Here is a 13,601-nt window from a genome sequence, read left to right on the forward strand (position 1 = left end):
CTGTCAACTCCCAAGATTAGGCTGGTGTAACTGATATGAAATGGCTAGCTAGTTGGCCGGGTGCGCGCTAATAGCATTTCAAACGTCACTCGCTCTGAGACTTGGAGTAGTTTTTTCCCTTCCTCTACATGGGTAACGCTGCTTCGAGGGTGGCTGCTGTCGATGTGTTCCTGGTTCGAGCCCAGGTAGGAGCGAGGAGAGGGACGGAAGCTATGTTGCTACACTGGCAATACTAAAGTGCTTATAAGAACATCCAATAGTGAAAGGTATATGAAATACAAATCGTATAGAGAGAAATAGTCCTATAATAACTACAACCTAAAACATCTTACCTGGGAATATTGAAGACTCATGTTAAAAGGAACCACCAGCTTTCATATGTTCTCAAGTTCTGAGCAAGGAACTTAAACGTTAGCTTTTTTACATGGCACATATTGCACTTTTACTTTCTTCTCCAACACTTTGTTTTTGCATTATTTAAACCAAATTGAACATGTTTCATTATTTATTTGAGGCTAAATTGATTTTATTGATGTATTATATTAAGTTAAAATAAGTGTTCATTCAGTATTGTTGTAATTGTCATTATTATAAATTAATAAATTAAAAAAATCGTCCGATTAATCGGCATCGGCTTTTTTTGGTCCTCCAATAATCGGTATCGGCGTTGAAAAATCATAATCAGTCGACCTCTAGTAAACACCTGCAAGACTTCGGTTAGTATACTGCGTGGATATTATCATTTTTTTGTCTCAAGTTTCGACCAGCTGAAGGACCAACCCCACATACAATTGAGTAAGTTCAAGTATAATTGTATTCAACATCTGTGACAGACAAGGGTTGTTTAGGATTTCACTATGTACATTTGTATGGGTATGCTGCACATGCAATGGAAAGCATCACCACAATCAGGACTACAAGTTAATTACCGCTATGACATTTGACATAGCTAGCTAGTTTACCAGAAGATTACGACCCTACCGTTATGCTTGTTTACTGGGGTCGGAACACAATCATGGTTACATTAAGACACAGTGTAGCCGGCGCAAGATATGGGTCGGAAAACATACCTCTATAGTACAACAGTGTGATACGCATAAAACCTAGCAGTCCAACAGGGAAATGGTTCCAATCGTTTTTCCACCATTCATTTTAGAAACACTTAAAATAAGGGCTTTGTTTTGTGTATGCTTACCATGGTGTGATGTTTTGATAACCGTGTAAATCTCTCTAGGACAAGGTGACTTATCAATATATTTGACTGTATTTACACCCAAAAGAAATAGCCACATTAGCATCCGATTTAGTATCATGATCTGGACGAAACTGCCGAATCGAGACAAAGGTAAGAATCTCTGGATTAACTATGGAATGTTAGCTAAATGTAGTAACGAATAAAATGGTTACATTTCTTTCAAATTGACACAATACCTGCTATCAAATGTGTCAGCTAGAGATGGCGTGCAGGAGCTTGCAGGGATTGGTAGTTTTGCATGACATCTATTAGCATTTTCAAATCAGAGTAAATAGAGCCGAATATATTGATAATCACCTTCTCCGAGAGAGATTTAATATGGTTATCAAAATGTCACGCCATGGTAAGGCTACACGAAAAACAGCCCTTATTTTATGTGTTTCTAAAATCCACTATGGGAAAAATGAATGGTAAAAAAATTCTTGGAACCATTTCCGTTTGACCGCTAGGTTTTATGGGTATTATGACACCTCCACTGTGGGGCTATATGCAGGGATGGGATATGCCACCTTACTCCATCGAGAACATTGAAATACTGCTAGTTTTCCCAGAAAACTGCCCTTTCGTCCCCATGCTAGCGTTGAACAACAAAGGATCTGACTGGCTGACACTGCCATTCCAAAATGGCAGTGTTGGCTACTGATAGCTAGCAAGTGGGCAAAAAGGGAAGTTTTCTGGGAAAACTAGCAGTATTTAAACTCTCTCAATGTATTAGTGTGGATAAAGGCATATCCCATCCCTGCATTGAGATATATTTTTCGACCTATATCTGGCGCGAGCTCCAGTGTCTTAATATAACTATGATTGTGTTCAGACCCCAGTGCATCTCAGTGTAAACGGGCGTAATGGTGGGGTCGGGAATCTTCTGGCAACTAACTATGAGTTTTGGTTATTTGACCAGTTGACAGAATGTCACCCCACTTGCCTTTTTAGTTACCATTAGCTAAATAGAATAATAACAAAGCTAGCTAGCTTACTATCTAGTAGTAGCTAAATAGATTGCTGCCAACATTTCCATCCAGCCAATCATGAGAAGTTGTCAGCTAACATTAACTAAGTTAGCTAGTTACCGTCGCTAGCTAGCTATTAACTGTGTCAAACTATTCAGCTAACGTTCGTTTGTTATAGTCTGAGCCTGGCTACTAGCCTAAAAAACGACTAAATTGAGTGTTCCGGGAGACGTGAAAGTTGCAAGCTTTTCCAGAAATACATTAGCTAAGAAATGATTAGCTAAAATATGCATTTTCACATAACTACAGTAGCTACCTAGTTTTCTAGCCTAGCTTAGCTTGATAACTACGTTACTAACGTACTGCAGCTAGCTAAAATTCATACCGTGGCTTCTTCTATTTGATCCTTGAAGAGTGAAAATTAATAAAGTTTTGCGAATACATCTTAAGACAGCTTTGTAGCTGAGACAGATACTGGAGGTTATCCCAATATGGTCCATCTGACACGATGCTTTTCAGTTGTCAATGCAGCGAACAGCACCCTGATTATTGCTGCCCAGAGTCTTGCCCTGGACTTCGACCGCATCCTTCATAGATGTATTTTTTTTAAACAAGATCGACATGCGCATTCTAGCCCATATACATCTAGAGCCAAGCTCTATATGAATAAAGAACGTATATATATAGAAAATAACTAAAATCTTATTCTACTGACACACTTGTTCAATAATCTTGTGAATTCATCTTAAATTGTGTTCTCAAATTGCAGAGAATCAAGATAAAAAATACAAAGCACATGGGAATCAACTCTTTATTGTAGCTACATAAATTAGACTTTCTTGGGATAATGACTACAACTGTCTGAAATGAAGAAATGTAAATTAAGTGATTGCTGATAGACTACAAACAGTCAGTTAGCCTAACAGTTTCATATGTGCTATCTTACTTATTAACGTCTTAATTCAGATCTGTAAACATTTGGAATTATTTTCATTTTGCAAGCACAGATACATTTTTAAGGGCTTTCAAAGTTACAGCTCACCAGGCAGAGAACAGTAAACCCTTTATATATTTAGCTAGAAACAAAATAACACAACAGAAGACAATTGTGACCTTCAAAATGCCCCATTATTTGTTTTCATACCCAGGAGATTTGGATATTAGTGGATCACTACCAGGGTAGACTACCACTAAAATTGAATAAAGAGCCCAAGCTTATCAGTGCTATTCCTGTCTAATTTCCACGTGACAGCACTGAATAGTCTTTGATTTTAACCCATCTGAAATAAAAAATAAATTCCTCCAGTAAAGGGGTGGTGTGTTTAGATGAATGATCTCTAATTGAATAAGATCAAAATATACATTCTTAAGGAAAATGTAGGACCGTCATAATTGTACTTAAACATTTAAGCCTACTACTTAATGCTGCTGGTCTTACAACATAGATTTAGCAGAATCCAGCTTTCAGGTCCCTATGAGCTAAAGAACAAAAAACACAATTCTGAGATATGGTTGAGGTCCACTGTTTAACTAAGTACAACCTCCCAGAAATCTTTTAACAGAAACTCATAAACAGCAGTTATTTGAAGAGAAAAGTATTAAAAACCCATTTAAGTCAACATGCCTGCATGTTAAATATACCTACATAAGTTTGATCAGTCTCACATTCCTTACTAAATAAAGAGAGCATACGCATAAACACCTGGTGAATACACATTTTCCTACAATGGGCTTCAGCAGGGAAAAGACTGGAGTTTGTAACCTTCACTTGTGCCAACAATTTATGAAACAGGCCTTATGCCATAATAAGAACCGTAACCAACTTACCATTTTGATAATTGTGCTCATCAGTGCCTCTAAAATGAGTTGATTGTCAGATAGTGTGTCAAAATCTTTTGAACCTATCTGTAAGTGCTCAGCACACTTAATGTGAGGGATCATGGAGATGACAATTGGCCTCACTTCCTCTGGTAAAAAAAAAATTACATGAAAAATCAAATAAAGGAATGGTCTGTTCTTTGACCATATTAAATGGCTTTTTGTGTTTGATGTAAGACAGTTTTAAGGTCAGCAAGATAAGGATGATCATAATGGAATGACTATGGTCATGAAGTACTGTATTTGATCCAATCTGAAATGTGCTGTTGACTCCCTCTGGTGGCCATATAGAGCAGGTGCCCTGTAATCCAGCCAGTGTTCATTAGCTCCAGCAGCCAACAATTTACCATGGAAGGCATACTTTTGTCCACTTCTTCCTCCCTCCGTTTTTCACAGATGGAAATGTCCATGCTCTCGCTATACTTCAGTGGAGAAGAGGATGCTTTGACGTTTGCTGTCCGGTGTTGGGATACTCTGAAGCTGAAGGAAATACAGTAGGACCTGTACCTACAGAGACAGAAGGGGAAGCGGGAAAGAGCAAAAGGAAACAGATTATTAGAACCATAGCACATCATTTTGGGCTCCATGAATACCTCTGAATCTACCTCTGCAACAAAATCAACATTGACGTTCTAAAAGACACAAATCCCCACAGATTTTACCTGTGACATAACCTCCAGTGACCAGTTGTCATTCATAGTGATGGGTTGCGTGGCATTGGCTGGGATCTTGCTGTCTTTCTCAGATGGGCGGAGCAGGGTTGGACCAAAGACCGTGGCCAGGTTGTGAAAAGACATCTTATTAACGCTCTCATTATCAGCAATCCTGTAAGAACACAGAGGATATCATAAGTGTACGATTATGGGATGCCCGAGAACAAGGAAGGAGAAATTAGCAACAGGTTTTGAATGACAGATCTGTGACTGTATTAGTGCTGAGATGAGTTCTTTTTGAGGTCGGTTCGGTTTCGGGTTGGATTATTAATAAATAATGACGGTTTTTCGATTTCAGTTTCAATTATTTCTCTCTCTAATGTGGGATATATGGTCTGTGCGTATCTAACCTAATGTAGCAGACGTAAAAGTGTATCAGTCCAGAGATCTGTATATAATGACAAGATCCTCATGTCTCTGCCCTAACAATGGGAGCCGTTGTCCCAAAGGCGGGAAGGCAGGCGACAAGCTTAGATCCAAAATAAACACATCAAAACGCATTGGGCTTATTTTGGGCATATGTGGAACTTCTTGCTTCGCCTCTTCCTCTCTGATCCGTTTGAGATTGTAGTTAATTATCCACGTTTCTGCTCTGAACTAGGTTTAATATTTGCTTAAGGAAAACAACAACTCCCTTCAGCCTAGAGTCCCACATAGTTCTTGAATTGATTTATTTCATGAATGATTTGATTTCTCTCTAGAGATACGCGTGTTGGACTCACAAAAAAAAAAACCGAAATGGAATTCAAGTAAACGAACCGACATCGGTCAATTAGTTGGTTAATAACACAAAAACACAGAATTATCGGTTAATCGCTCAGCACTAGACTGTATTAATGTGACAGGATCAAACATGATGTCACTGTGGGGAGTATACCTCTTCAAGTGATCCAGCAGGAAGAGGAAGGTGACCAGGTTGGGTTCTGGGAGTGACAGCAGCAGGTGTAGCATACAGCTCTCCTTAGCCACACTGTCTGACAGGGCTGCAAGAGGAGGACACAATTGTTTAGTATTTTTTTTAATACTACCTGATTTATGTTTAATGGTCTGTTAAATGTCACTCTTCTGTTGTATTCACTATGATGAGACTAAATGCCATAGTAAGCTTTTTTGAAGTCACAAGGAGACACTGACCGATGCCTCCAGCGAAGTTGGGGTACAGGTCATCTGTGAAAAGAGGTTCCGGCAGCTCACGGAAATACAGCTTCAGCGTTCCAGCAATGGCATTCACATCCATCTCACTCATCATCACCGACACATCCTTATTGTCTGTCAACCACAGGAAGGGAATGAACAATAAACAGGGGGAACAGTAAGTTGCAAGCCGGTATGAATAATAGTAAGACATTCATTGTATAGCATGATGTATTATTTGCTAAGGAAGAGATCCAAGGTCGGTGTACTCACTGGCATCAAATGCAGCCTTCAGGGCCTGGATGTCGGTAGCCACCCCTGAGACCCGGTAGATTCCCACCTCCTCCATGCCCCGGCGCTCTATCTCCTCTACACACTGCTTCACGATGAGGGGCACCTTAGATCGCTCCCGTCTGTCGAGGTCAAACACACACACACACGGTTACACTTAATGCAGGATTAAAACTGGATTAATGCAGGAAACAAAAGAAGTCTAGTGCTTTACACTAATGAGTCAAAATACCTGTGACTGCAAAACTGGGTGTCTCATTTGTTACTTCAGTACACACCTGGTGTTTGTTTTATTGTGGTAGTGCATAAACTGAACCCAATAGTATTTTCCAATTTTGATATGTAATACCTGTTCCCAAGTATGAATAAATGACCCATCTTTTCTTTCTACTTTCGGAGTAAAGCAAACACTGAGAAAGACCTCCATCCTGCAGTATTGCATCTTTAGCACTATAAAAGGTTTCTCAAATAAACCCTGCCCATAAGGGGCTTTAGTTATTTTACAAACGATCATGAGAGACTTATGGTCCCTGTGAAAATAGAAAATACCAAACAAGGCATGTCTTTGACAGTTATTCCTGACCCTCCACTGTTGTTTTTGGATTAAAGTGAAGGACGTTGGAGGAGGTATCCCATTCATTTGACAATATTAGGTCTGATCTGTGGTGGTCATAGAAATGTGGCATGCGTTACATGAGGCTAGTCCTTCATGACAGGCTTAAAGGGATACTTCGGGATTTTGGCAATCGAGCCCTTTATCTACTTCCACAGAGTCAGATGAACTCGTGGATACCATTTGTATGTCTCTGCATCCAGTATGAAGCAAGTTCGAGGTAATTTCGCAAGCCAATGTTAACTAGCATGAGCACAATGACTAGAAGTATATGGTATCTACTAGCATGCTAGCAGTTACCATAGACTTCCAGGCATTGAGCTAATGCTAGTTAGCAACTTACGTCAGACTGCCTGCAGAGACATACAAATGGTTTCATTGCCAAAATCCTGAAGTATGAGTCTGATTTGGATCTGGGTGCCGAGATTACACAGAGGCTAACAAACACACATTATTCACTCACTTGGTTACGACACTGATTTTGACTCCAAACACGCCTGACTGTTTCCGTGAGGGCATTCTCTTCAGACTGAACTCTCTGCTGGTGAACTTCATTGACAGCTTCACCTCAATCTTTACCAAGAGAAGTTAAGAATTAGCCAGGAGTCAGTGAAATTAAGAGTATTGCATGTATCCTGATCCACACAGTAAACTTTAATATATGGGACATACTGTGTAATAAAGACTTCAATATTAAGTAACTATCAGTGGAAAAACCCATGTAATTACCATGTTATATACATAACTTATTTAACAACGGTTACACTGGCCACTGAAGTAATGCCAATGTAAAGTTGTGCCAAAAGAGTACTTTTGCTAAACAAGAAAAGTAAGGCAGTGTGGTTTCAGAATGCTTTGCGAAAAACAGCGATGATTGTTTAAATTTAGGCTGCTAATACGTACCCCGTTCATGGTGATGACTGTTCTTTGCCAGTCTTTGGTTTGTAGCGTCTGAGGATCCAGCTGGAAAATATGGAGACATCTGTCAATCAGAGCAATCATCTAACCCAGTAAAGACAAACTGCTCTGACAGACCGTGTGTAGGACTGCTGCAGCCTTTATTTGCAGTACAGACATGTTATAGTACTCTAGTAATGAAATTCAATCCATTATTAAGAACCAATGACATATTTAAGCCTCTCAAAATCCTGCTTCGTATGAATGTTTAGCACAGTTAGCCTCTAGATCCTTTCCAATTCATCTAAAGCACAATATAAAAATAAACCTTCAATGAAACTATTAGAATGGAAATTATATACATTCACTGAAGCAAAGCAAAAAATGTACGAAATGATGGATTCAAAGAGAAAAGATGGTTATTTTGTCTTTCTCCCCAATCAGCAAGCCTGGGTCTTACGTAATAATTACCCTTCACTTGCCCTTATCCTCACATAAACTTCATATGGTTGGGTAGTGTCAACTCATGTCACTGATCTATTTTAATCATGTGACTAATACCAAGTTGCCAACAGTTTTGTGATAGATAATCTGAATACGGGGAGATGATGCTAACACGACAGATGTCCTCTCACCCTAGGGACCAACATATAGATAATCTTATTCCGAAAATCATTTTCTTTTTGTTCTGTGGACATCAATTTCTTCTTACATAATGCAGTGGATTTATCAAAAGAAAATAAAATGACGTATTAAGTATGAGAATACTGTATAACACATTCAAGGATACTTAAAGGATATGCTCTGTGGTTGAGTGACTCATTGTGAGCGTACAGAACAGGGCTGCAGGCAGCTGAGAGAAAATGGAGGAAAATTAAACTTCGGGAGGACCTATCATCCTTTCACTCCCTCCCCTCTACCTTTTCTTCCACTGTATCCGCTGCGAAATACACTTTCTACAACTCTGCATTTCAAGCTTCTGCCTCTAACCCTAGGAAACTCTATTCCACCTTCTCCTCCCTCCTTATTCCTCCACCCCCCTCCCTCTCTGCGGATAACTTTGTCAACCACTATGAGAAGAAGGTTGATGACATCTGCTACTCAGTCACTCAGCTCATTGTGTCCACTGGTCTCACTCACACGCATTGAGATCTTTATCCCCCCTCTCTCCAGATAAAATCCTGCAAACTAGTGAGGTCTGGCCTCCCGACAACCTGCCCACTCATCCCTGACCATTGGCTGCGTCCCCTCTGACTTCAAAATGGCCGGAATCTCTCTCCACCTCACGAAACCAACACTCGACTCAGACATCAAAAACTATAAACCTGTATCCCCTCTTTCTTTGCTTTCCAAAACACTTAGGCGTGCTCTCCCTGATCAACTTTCTCTCTCAGAACAATCTTATTGACCCTAACCAGTCAGGCTTCAAGACAGGTCACTCAACCAAGACTGCTCTTCTCTGTGTCACGGAGGCCCTCAGCACTGCCAATGCTGACTGTCTCTCCTCTGTTCTCATCCTCCTAGATCTATCCGCTGCCTTCGACACCGTGAATCATCAACCCTCCTCTCCACCCTCTCAGGGCTCGGAGTCTCAGGCTCTACACACTCTTGGATTGCATCCTAGCTGGCAGACCGCTCCTACCAGGTGACGCAGAGAGGATCTGTGTCTGCATCACGTACTCTCACTACTGGTGCCCCCCAGGCCTCAGTTCTAGGTGTTCTCCTCTTCTCTCTATACACTAAGTTATCCGGCTACTTCCTATCCTCACATGATCTCGCTTATCATTGCTATGCGGATGACACTCAACTACTTTTCTCCTTCCCCCCTTCTGACACCCAGGTGGCGACACGCATCTCTGCGTGCCTGGCAGATATTGCAGATGTCAGCCCACCACCTAAAGCTCAACCTCGACAAGGAGCTGCTCTACCTCCCGGGGAAGGCCTGCCTGCTCAAAGACCTCTCCATCATGGTTGACAACTCTATGGTGTCCCCCTCCCAGAGTGCAAAGAACCTTGGCTTGACCCTGTAGAGTATGAACCTGCTGGAGCGAGTCACTGCTCAACACCTGTCATTCTCTGCAAACATCAGAGCAGTGACTCGCTCCAGCAGGTTCATACTCTACAACATCCGTAGAGTAGGACCCTACCTCACACAGGAAGTGGCGCAGGTCCTAATCCAGGCACTTGTCCTCTTCCGTCTGGACTACTACAACTCGCTGTTGGCTGGGCTCCCCCCTTGTGCCATCGAACCCCTGCAACTTATCAAGAATGCTGCAGCCTGCGTGGTTATCAACCTTCCCAAGTTCACTCATGTCACCCCGCTCAGCCACACACTCCATTGGCTTTCAGTCTAAGCTTGTATCCACTACAAGACCATTGTGCTTAACTACGGAACAGCAGTAGGAACTGCCCCTCCCTACCTTCAGGCTATGCTCAAACCCTACACCCCAACCCGAGCACTCCGTTCTGACACCTCAGGTCTCTTCTTGGCCCTCGCACCCCTACGGGAGGGCAGCTCAGCCCAGTCCAAGCTCTTCTCTGTCCTGGCACCCCAATGGAGGAACCAGCTTCCCCTTGAAGCTAAGACAGCAGAGTCCTCACCTCAAACTTGACTGAAAGCTACTTTGAGGAAAAATGTACTTTATGCCTGTGATATGTAGTTGTCCCACCTAGCTATCTTTAGATTAATGCACTAACTGTAAGTCACTCTGGATAAGAGTGCCTGCTAAATTACTAAAATGTAAATGATATACAGTGCCTAGTGAAAGTCTACAGACCCCTTGTACAGTTGTCACATTTTTCTGTCTTAAAATGAAATCTAAAAAGGAATTAAATTGGATTTTCTTCCTATTGATCTACACAACGTACTTCACATTTTCAAGTTATAGAATTATAGAACATTTTCCAAATTAATAAAATAAAAAAAAAAACATGTTTTGATTGAGTAGGACTTCACACCCCAAAGTAAATACTTAGTGGAAGCACCTCTGGCAGAATAATATTCTACCAACTTTGCACAACTCTTAGGGCAACACGTACATTGTTTTTGTCAATTGCAATAGTTCAGTCAATTTTGTTGGGAATTATTGATGTATAGGAATATTCAAACATTGTCTCTGACTTTCAAGCTGATTTAAGTCAAGACTGAGACTAGACCACTCAACACCACTTTGAAAGCCATTCAAGTGTGTCTTTGGCATTAAAATTTGTGTTATTGTCCCGCTGAAAAATAAAAATCCCAGGGTTAGCTATTCAGAAGTTTGAGACAGGTTTTCCTCTAACTTTTTAACAGGCTTTGCTCCTTTCATATTTATTTTGATCCTAACAAACTCCCTAGGCCTAGTCCCTGCTGGTAACAAGCATACCCATAACATGCTGCTGTCACCACAATACTTGAAAATACAGAAGATCAACAACAAATACTTGTATTTCAGGGCTTAAATTAAATCTTCAGGTTTGGATCAAATCCAATACCATCACAACCCAGAGTGGAACCTTCTGTATTTTCAAGTATTGTGGCGGCAGCATCATGTTATTGGTATGCTTGCCACCGGTAGGGACTGGGGAGTTTGTCAGGAGCAAAATAAATATGAAAGGGGAAAAGCCTAGGTAAAAAGTTACCGGGAAACCTGCCTCTGTCACCTGAATACCTAACCCTGGGATAGATTTTTTAGAGGAACAATTACACACATTTTCTGCCAAAGACGCACCTGAATGGCTTTCCAAGTTGTGGAGAGTTCCTGAGTGGTCAGCCTCAGTCCTGACTTAAATCTGCTTGAAAATTAGACATGGTTTGAATATTGATGTACATCAATGGTTCCCAATAAAATGTACAGAGCTTGAGCAATGTTGACTAACAATGGATATATGTTGCCCTAAGAGTTGTGCAAAGCTGGTAGAATCTTATTCACAATGAGTCACAGCAGTAATGGCTGCTGGAGGTTCTCCCACCAAGTATTACATCACTTTGAATATGTAAAGTAGGTTGTGTGGATCGGTGGGGGGGGAATCAATTTAATCTCTTTTTGGTTTTAATTTTATTAAAGGCAGCAAAATGTGACAACTGTGCAAGGGGTGTGTAGACTTTCCCTAGCGACTGTACAACGAAGGATATATAAAAAAATATACAATACCCTCTCTGTTCCGAAGCACAGACCATCCATGATAAGAAATATAGCTAATTCTCTCTCCTATTTGTGCTGTCTTTACCTTCTGTCTGAGCAGAGTGCTGCGGACCCTGCCCCACAGCTGTGCTCCTGTGCCTGGGGGCTTCCTGGGACCTGTGTCCCCCTCATCCTCCAGAGAACAGCTGCTGGTGAACTGACTGCTGGTCTGACCCAGTATCAGCTCTTCATCACAGGTCTCACCCATACTCTTCTACTTAAGACTCAGTATCTCACTCTCTACTTTCACTAGCTAATGTACTGTTCAAAACAATGGGACAAACAAAACAAGGCAGCAGTCCAGAAAATATTGTATTGTCTCAAAGAATCCAGAGACTCCTATAGTCCTTTAATGGTCCAGTAGTCCCCCGGAAAATGTCTGGGTGTCCCATCAACTTCTTAACCCTGTCATGCCATCAATCCTTGCACACCAGATGAAAAAAACACCAATGGGAACAAAGGCAGCCCCACGACCACGCTGCCTCCCTGTTGTCCCAGTTCCTAGATGGATCTGTGGATTAACTCCTGAGAATCCCCTCCTCCTCCTCCCCCCACACGCTGGCAGCTGTTCAGAGGTTATGAGGACTATAGGGTGGGTATACAGCCCCAGGTATACACAGGTAGCTTCCTACAGCGTCCTGTCGCAGCTATTGGGGATGGCATACAAGATATGTAATTTTCACCACCTATGATATCAATATATACTGTATATTCATATAAAAATATGAATAGTGTGTAAATAGTATTTTTGGTGTCTTTCCTTTATAACTTTTTTTGTGTGAATTTTATGTAATATCTTATGTTGTTATGGTCTATAACTGTTCTGTACTTTGTCATGTATTTGTACATTGTATGTGGACCCCAGGATGAGTAGCTGCTGCATGTACAGTAGCTTATGGGGATCCTAATAAACTAAACCACCTAGTATTTCATTAATCTATGTCACTGTTGCCACTGTAGCCTGGTGTGACAGGCAACACAAAATGTGCTTCATAGCCTCACTCCATACCTGTATCTGTCCTTTTGCCATGATCCTGTCAGTGTTCTCTCCATCCTCCTTGTTTTGCTTGGCTTTGTTGTAGCACTTCTCATAACACAGCAACCTCAGAGTCTGAGATCCCTCCAGCTCAATCTCAAACTCCTGCAGGGAAACCGTGCATAACCAGGTAAGAGACAATCTAGCAGATCGGGCTGAATAACAGACACCAGGAAGTTGTGTTCTGAGTGCTAACAGACACATGGCATCCTCACCTCGTTCCAGTTGGGTTCTGTGGAGTCTCTGTACACACGTGTCTTGGCTTTGTTCACAAAGTAGCCAAAGGAATCCACCTCCAGAGTGCAGTAGAGATCTGTGTGGAAGAAGAACCAGTTACCATGGCTAATAGGGATACATAGCTACTGAATCACAGTAGGACTGTCCTGTATGTACTTTACGTTACACTGTTAAACCATACTTTCTGACAATCTCCACAATGGAACTTGCCATGCCCTCTGAATCGGTTACGTTTTAAGGGGAATAGTTCCCGTCCAGAGGAAGATTACATTTGGATTAACAGGTCAGATTTTGTATAAGATAAGAGATACTGTATGCATGTGTGCTGTACGCCTGACTGTATTTAGGACAAAGTGTGAAACGACAGGGATTTCCCATCCAGACCGACCATGGCTGGAGCACAGTGTTCCTCGTTAATCCTGTGAGTTCTGACG

The 13,601-nt window shown here is 41.4% G+C and overlaps 1 protein-coding gene and 1 pseudogene across 1 annotated transcript in view; both read right to left on the reverse strand.

Moving 5' to 3' along the window:
* specc1la (sperm antigen with calponin homology and coiled-coil domains 1-like a) overlaps window positions 1-2,820 on the reverse strand; it is a 34,007-nt gene extending 31,187 nt beyond the window's left edge. Inside the window, 1 exon segment of the mRNA XM_014160418.2 lies at window positions 2,591-2,820. The gene's annotated coding sequence lies outside the window, so the exon portion shown is untranslated.
* Window positions 2,821-3,002: 182 nt separating this feature from the next.
* The window catches only part of LOC106579959 (breakpoint cluster region protein-like), a 60,413-nt pseudogene continuing 49,814 nt past the window's right edge, over window positions 3,003-13,601 (reverse strand).

The sequence above is a fragment of the Salmo salar genome, chromosome ssa20 (genome assembly GCF_905237065.1).
Source record: "Salmo salar chromosome ssa20, Ssal_v3.1, whole genome shotgun sequence".
Taxonomy (NCBI): Eukaryota; Metazoa; Chordata; class Actinopteri; order Salmoniformes; family Salmonidae; genus Salmo; species Salmo salar.